General features: G+C 42.1%; 1 protein-coding gene across 2 annotated transcripts in view; it reads right to left on the minus strand.

Moving 5' to 3' along the window:
• Positions 1-7274, minus strand: part of ZNF790 (zinc finger protein 790) — a 94664-nt gene extending 87390 nt beyond the window's left edge. For both annotated transcript variants that reach the window (XM_082439342.1, XM_082439343.1), the window contains exon 1: positions 7042-7274. The gene's annotated coding sequence lies outside the window, so the exon portion shown is untranslated. The remainder of the gene's footprint in view (positions 1-7041) is intronic.
• Positions 7275-7297: the final 23 nt, after the last annotated feature.

The raw sequence follows: 7297 nt of genomic DNA on the forward strand, positions 1-7297 counted from the left end.
ATATGATCAGTCTCCAACCAGTCCCTGCAGCAATCACTTCATTCTTTTTCCAATATCCCCCATGTCTTATTGATACCATATGGCATAACTCATCCCTAGATGCCTCAGCAGTTTCTTACTACACCTGTACTATCCTAGAGCCTCCTCCACTCCTGTTGTGTGGACCATGCCAGCACCACCTTAAGAGTCATCACCTCGTGGTGATCATTTTGTAATATATAGTAATATTGCATCACTATGTTGTGCACCAGTAACTAATATAGTGTTGTAGATCTATTATACTTCAATGACAACAACAAAAAAACAAACAAACTCATAGAAAAAGAGATCAGATTTGTGGTCACCCCAGGCGGTGGGTAGGAGGAGGGGGAATTGGATGAAGGTCGTCAAGAGGTACAATCTTCCAGTTATAAGATAAATAAGTACTAGAGATGTAATATATAACATGATTAATATAATTAATACTGCTGTATGTTACATACAAAAGTTGTTAAGGGAATAAATACTAAGAGTTTTCATCACAAGGAAAAATTAATTTTTTCTTTTTCTTTTGTATCTATTTGAGATGATGGATGTTCACTAAACTTATTGTGGTCATCATTTCATGATGTATGTAAGTCAAATATTATGCTGTATACCTTAAACTTATACGGTACTGTATGTCAATTATAGCTCAATAAAACTGGAAGAAAAAAAAAAGTTAGATGAGGGAAGGGATGGGACAAGGAGAACCCTGAAGGAGTCTAGCTTGCCCCTGCCCCGATGTGAGGAGCAGAGTTACAACTGGTCTTAGCACACAATTTTGCCCCAGCCAAGGGCCCAAGTCCAAAAAACAGGAAGGGCTGAGAAGCTGTGGGAGACAGCTAGTACTGACTGCTGGACCTTTACTTCATGTCAGATTTCATGTTATCCTCACAAGCACTCTTAGAGAAAGGTGCTATTAGTCTATTTAAAAATAAAAACTTAGGGAAGGAGAAATGGGGAGGTAATAGTCAAATGGTTCAAGTTTCAGATACACAAGATGAGTAAGTCCTAGAGTTTACTGTACAGCCTAGGGCCTATAGTTAATAATATTGTATTGTATACTTGAGCATTTGCCATGAGGGGAGATCTTACAGTCTGTGTTATCACACAAAAAATAATAATAAATAAAGAGGGTGGGAGGAGACTTTTGGAGGTAATGGATATGTTTATGGCATTGATTCTGGTGATCATGATCATGATCATGATGTGTACTTATCTCCAAACTCATCAAATTAATGTATTATCAGTTTTTTGTATTATAGCAATCATACTTAACAAAGTGGGGTTTTTTGGGGGGTTAAATATTTATATTTATTTGGCTGCACTGGGTCTTAGCTGCGGCATGCAGGATCTTAGTTGCCGCATGCGGGATCTAGTTCCCTGACCAGGGATTGAACCTGGGTCCCCTGCATTGGGAGTGTGGAGTCTTAACCACTGGACCACCAGGGAAGTCCCAATGAAGTGTTTGTTTGTTTGTTTGTTTGTTTTAAAGATATTAATGTAGTAGGCAGAGCACAGGCTCTGAACTCAAGAGAGAACTGGTTTTGAATCTCAGTCCTTGCCTTAGCTAACATGAATAAAATTTAAAATTCCTCCACTTTGAGGATTTTGGGGGGTTACAAAACATAGAATTTGGGCAAGCATATAGGTGATAAAAGGTGATAAACATTATTTTTCCCCTTAAAAATAAAACAAAAATTTAAAACATCACCTCATATTCATGATCATTATCATCAATATTCATAATTGCTAAATTCAGCAAGTACAGCCAGGAGACAAAAGAAGTACTAGGTTAGAGTTTCCCAGCCCCCTTTTCTCCAAGGGTATGTGTGGAAGGCAAAAAGGTAGAGTGAGAAGTTAATTATGTAGATTGGGTTTCTGACAGCAGTCTGGGCCTCTTCCATCCTCTCCAACCTCATAATTAAACACTCTATTTAAATGGAAGGTTATCATTTTGGGAGAATTGCCACATTTAGTGCCCAAACTGCCTGTCTTAAGTATGTGCTCCACTGGGAGCTGTCTCAGTTGTCCAATTATCTTTTCAGTTTCTCCATCTTTCCATTTTCCATCTTTAAATGGCACTTGCTGCCTGCATATGATACAGGGCATAAAAGGTCCAGTGAATATCCCATGTAGCTGCCTGTTGCAGCATATTTTTTTGTTATAAGGTGGCACTATTGTCTGATTGGATATGTTCAGGGAATCCAAGTGGATAACAACGTAACACATCTATGGCTTAGATGACCATACTATTCCATCTAAGAGTCTTTGAAAAGTATGGCCCCCATCTGCTGTGTGGACAGGATGGCAGTGCTATACACTGAAAGGGTGTTTATTGCAGTCAATTCCCACCAGTACCTTTGGGTGGAACAGAGAGAGCCTATATGGTCTATTTTCCAGGACTGGCCAGGTCTGGTACCCCCGGCTATGTATCCAAGAGTTCTCTTTGCTACTCAACTGCATAGCTGACAGCCTAGGCATATTTGCTGGGCTTTCCTGACCTCTTGTGTTGGAATCACTATGTCTCATTTTAGGGCTCAGTCCTGAATTATAGATGGATCATCTATACACGCGTGATTGTGAATCCAGGTGGCCATGGCCCTTACCTGGGTCCTTATCTGATGATCTCATAGATTCCATTCCAATAAATTTCTGTTGTTTTAATCCACCTAGTTTGTGGCACTTTGTTGTAGTAGCCCTAGGAAACTAATATACTGGTTGAGAGTGTCAGGAATGTGCTGTGTCCAAAACCAAAGGGGATGTCATTGCCTAGTGGATTTTTTGCCATAGGCTCCAGTCTGCATATTGTCAGTTGCTGACACTTGGTCCTCCTAAAACCCTTTTCCATGGGCATCCACATGGTTACAACCAAGGGATGTGGGTCTTGTGCAATCTCTTGCCATAATGCTTCATCCTCACAGAGGCTGAAACTTAATTATCCAGTTGTCCCACTGCCAGGTACAACACCACATCGCCAGTGCACTAGCTCCTGCCCATGAGTCAGTGAAAATGTAACAAGGTACATTTTGAGGGATATTTTCCAGGGGAAGCATCGCAGCCTGCAGTTCCTCCCATTAAGCAGAGTTCTCTTTTCCATGCACAACTTTAAGCATTTTTCTTTGAGGCTGCACAGCAGCAGTGGTCTAGTACATCCCATCTGTTTTTAACTTAGCTGATATGTCCATGAACCACACCCAGGAATACTCAGGAATCTTACTGTATTGAAGCTCCCTAGAAGCTCAAGGTGCTGGAACAGACACTGCATCTGACATAACTGCATCTGGAGAATGACTAGTCACTTATTCATGTAGATGTGAGATGCCAAGAATGACCAGTTTGCTTCTTTTCTGGATATTCCACTTCCACTTAAAAATGAATGCTGTTGTGCAATATTCACTTTGTTGGTATTCACATTTCTAACCCAGGATAGGGATGTTTGTGTAACACAACCTGCTATTGGTTTGTTAGTCTTCAGTATCCAGTGACTAATAACGAGCCAGTAATTGTCTCTGAAACGGGGTATTTTTTTGTACTGGATTGAATAGTGTCCCCTACAAATTCATGGCTACCTGGAACCCATAAATGTGACTTACTTATTTGGGAATACAGTCTTTGCAGATATAATCAAGTTAAGATGAGGTTACACTGGATTAGGGTGGGCCCTAAATGCAATATGACTGTTGTCCTTATTTTTAAAAAAGGCAAATTTGGACACAGTGACACGGCCATAGGAAGAGAACGCCATGTGATAACAGAGCCAGAGATTGGAGTGATGTGTCTACAGGCTAAGGAATGCCAAGAATTGCCAGAAACCACCAGAAATAAGGAAAAAACAAGGAAAGATTCTCCCCTAGAGCCTTCAGAGAGAGGCCAACACCTTGATTTTGGACTTCTGGCCTTCAGAACTGTGAGACAATACATTTCTGCTGTTTTAAACCACCTAGTTTGTGGTACGTTGTTGTGGCAGTCCTAGGAAACTAATAATACTCGTTGACGGTGTCAGACACGTGCATGTCCAAAACCCAAGGGAATGTCATTGCCTAGTGACCACATCTTTTTGCTACAGGCTCCAGTCTGCATAAATGTCAGTTGCTGACACTTGCGGCTCAAAAGGCTTGTTAGGGCTGACTGGCCAGAATGGAAGGGCAGCCTGTACAGCTTGTTGGATAGTTTCTAAGGCCTGTTATTGGACAGTGCCCCTTTTGGGTGATCTTATATAGTGGGTTAGGAGGATCCTCATGTGAGGTATGAAGTGCCTCCAATACCCAAACGTGCCTATATCACATGTTGTGCCTCATTTTGTTTGCTGGAGTTTTTAAGGCCAACAATTTTTCTTTAAAAAGCTCAGGGCTTTTTCTCTGGGCAGCCCACATGGTTCCAAAGAATCTTCCTTCAGTGTTTAGCCCCTGTATCTTATTGGGATCTTAATCTTCCAGCCCTGGTTCAGATAATTGACTCATCTTATGAAAGGCAGTCTATATGCTGTGCTTAGCCCTTCCAATCGGAATAATGCCATCAATGTAATGGTATCAGGACATCTCTGGTAATATTTCAGCCTTTTTAGATCCCGGCCTATTCACTAATGATGAATTGTGAAGAGTTTAGGTAGCCTATGACAACATGATAAAATAAAGGTAATTAGAACCTTGTGAAGGCAAATTGGCACTGATTTGCAGAATGCAACGGGATGCTGAGAAGGTATTAGCAATGTCCACCAACCACTGCAAGACAGACTCCTTCAGTCTGCATTACAGACTCCGTGATTGTTAATACTGGAACTGCACGTGTGAGAGAGAATACTGCCACACTGAGCTTCTGGTAGTTCACAGTCCAGAGCCAGATAACATTGTCTTTTTCACTGGCCACTGAGGGCCATTATGTGACATAGTTTCTTTAAGCACTTCCTCCTCCACTAGCTCCTTGATCAGTATAGTGACCTCTGACCTCTTCTACTCCCTCTGTCCTCCTTCCCCAGTATCCTATACTGCTTCACAGTAACTGCATGACTATACTGAAGAAGTCTAGTAAGCTCCAGGTTGGGTACTTGCATCACTACCACTGTTCTAATTGTGGCATTTCGCCATTGGGAACATCCCTAATGGTCAAGAGAATTATTACCTATAATTAATACATCTGTTACCACAACACATTCAGCAGTATCAGTTACAACCACTTGAGTGGGTATTGCTCCAAAAGAGTCCACCTATAAAGTTATACCAGTCTATTGATCAATCTGGAAATTACTTTCCAAATTATTTCTGGAAGTTATTATTAACCGCTTCAAGTAATTTTTTTGACCACACCCAAGGGTGCTTCCTAGCACCGCAGTAACTTATGTCCCAATGTCCAAAAGGGCTTAGAATGTTTGGTAACCTTGGTCACTGTCAAGTCCCCAACATACCTTGACCAGTGCAGGTGGCCTTGGGTCCCTCTTAGGGAAGGATGGACCTTTGCCTTTACTCCAGTCCTATTTGTTCTTAAAGGTGGTAAGGAAAGAGAGGCACTATTGAAGGCACTGGATCAACACAATCTAAACAGCACAGACCTCTACAAGAGGATCCAGATTCTCTTGGTCCTCTTCCTGTCTGTCCAAATTAATACTAAAGCTGGCAGTTATCGTCCCATGTTACAGAAGATATACAAATGGACACATCAGGTAAATTCAAATGAAAACCACCATGCACCCACCAGAAAGGTTAAAAAGGAAACACATAAAGTGTGTGTTAGGATACAGAGCAACTGGAACTATAATACATAGCTGCAATCAGAAAACCACTTTGGAAAACCTTTTGGCAATGTATTACTATAGTTAAACATATGCATAACCTATGACCCAGAAATTCCCCTCCAAGATGCACACATATACACAGCAAAATACACAAACGAGACTGTTCAAAAGCACTATTCCTAGTAGCCCCAAGCTAAAAACAAGCCAAATACCATCAACAATGAGAGTAAGTGAACTTTATCAATTAATCTCACAAACTGAATATTTGGCAAAAGAAGTCAGACCAAAGGGGTTAAAAAGTGTGCATACAATATGATTGCATTTATGTTAAGTTCAAAATCAGGCAAAACTAATCTGTATTGTTGTAAGTCATGTGATGGATATCTTTACAGGAGACCAGTAGGGGACTTCTGGGGTGCTAGTTATGAAACTGATCAGAACCCTGTGGGGGCCTCCTGGGCACAAAAACCTTTCTGTGTCCCCAGTTTCTTATTTGCAGGATAAAGGCTTCAGCCTCCTAGACCTTCCTGAATACCAAACAGCAGATTCAAACACTTACTAATCAAGGAAGTAAGGGAATGCAGAAACCAAGAATGACCAGTCAAGAAACTATAGTGCATGGGACTTCCCTGGCAGTCCAGTGGTTAAGGCTCCATGCTCCCAATGCAGGGGGCATGGGTTCATTCCCTGGTCCGGGAACTATGATCCCACATGCTGAGTGGCGTGGCCAAAAAAAAAAAGAAACCATAATGCAACCATTAAAGCAGCATCCTGGTTCCTCCTCAAGAATATACATAATCATATCTTTGCATTCTTCTGCAGGAACTAAGGCTCCCACCTAGGTGGAGGCTGGTAACTTCAGGCTGAGCACAAGAGTCCTGGAACACTGCCCTATTACCTCACCACCAATCAGAAGAAAGTCACACACCCGGCAGCCCTCACCCCAAATTTTGCCTGTTAAAACCAGCAGGGAGTTTGGGGTTTTTGAGCACAAGCCACCCATTCTCCTTACTTGGCCCTGCAATAAACCTTTCTCTGCTCCAAACTCCAACACCTCAGTTTGGCCTCACTGTGCTTCAGGCACACGAACTTGTATTCAGTAACAGTTACTCTAAGTTCGAGCAATTTATGAAAATTCACCCATCTTTAACGATTTGGGCACTCTTTGGCATGTTACATTCAGAAAGTGGACTTTAAACACTTAATTTTTTTTTTAATCATAAAAACTGTATCAGGAACAGCTGTACAACCACACCCCCAAGGTCACAAACTGAAGCAAATGCACTCACCAGCAGTAAAGGGTCACTCTCCTTACGTCCTCCTCCACAGGCCAGGCTGCGGTAACGGCCTGGAGATTCATCTCCTTTAGCCTACTTGGAATCCGCTCTATCTTACCCTCCACCTGCTAGAGCCTTAGGACTCTGTGGCGGCACCCACCGCCAACCCGTGGTAATCTGAGGCTGAGAGAACGGGACGACCCCTTTTGGCCCTCTAGGGCTCTTAGTCCACACTACACGTCCCAAAAGTCCCCGCGGCCGGAAATAA

This window comes from Balaenoptera physalus, assembly GCF_965194825.1.
Source record: "Balaenoptera physalus genome assembly, chromosome: 19".
In the NCBI taxonomy this organism is placed as follows: Eukaryota; Metazoa; Chordata; class Mammalia; order Artiodactyla; family Balaenopteridae; genus Balaenoptera; species Balaenoptera physalus.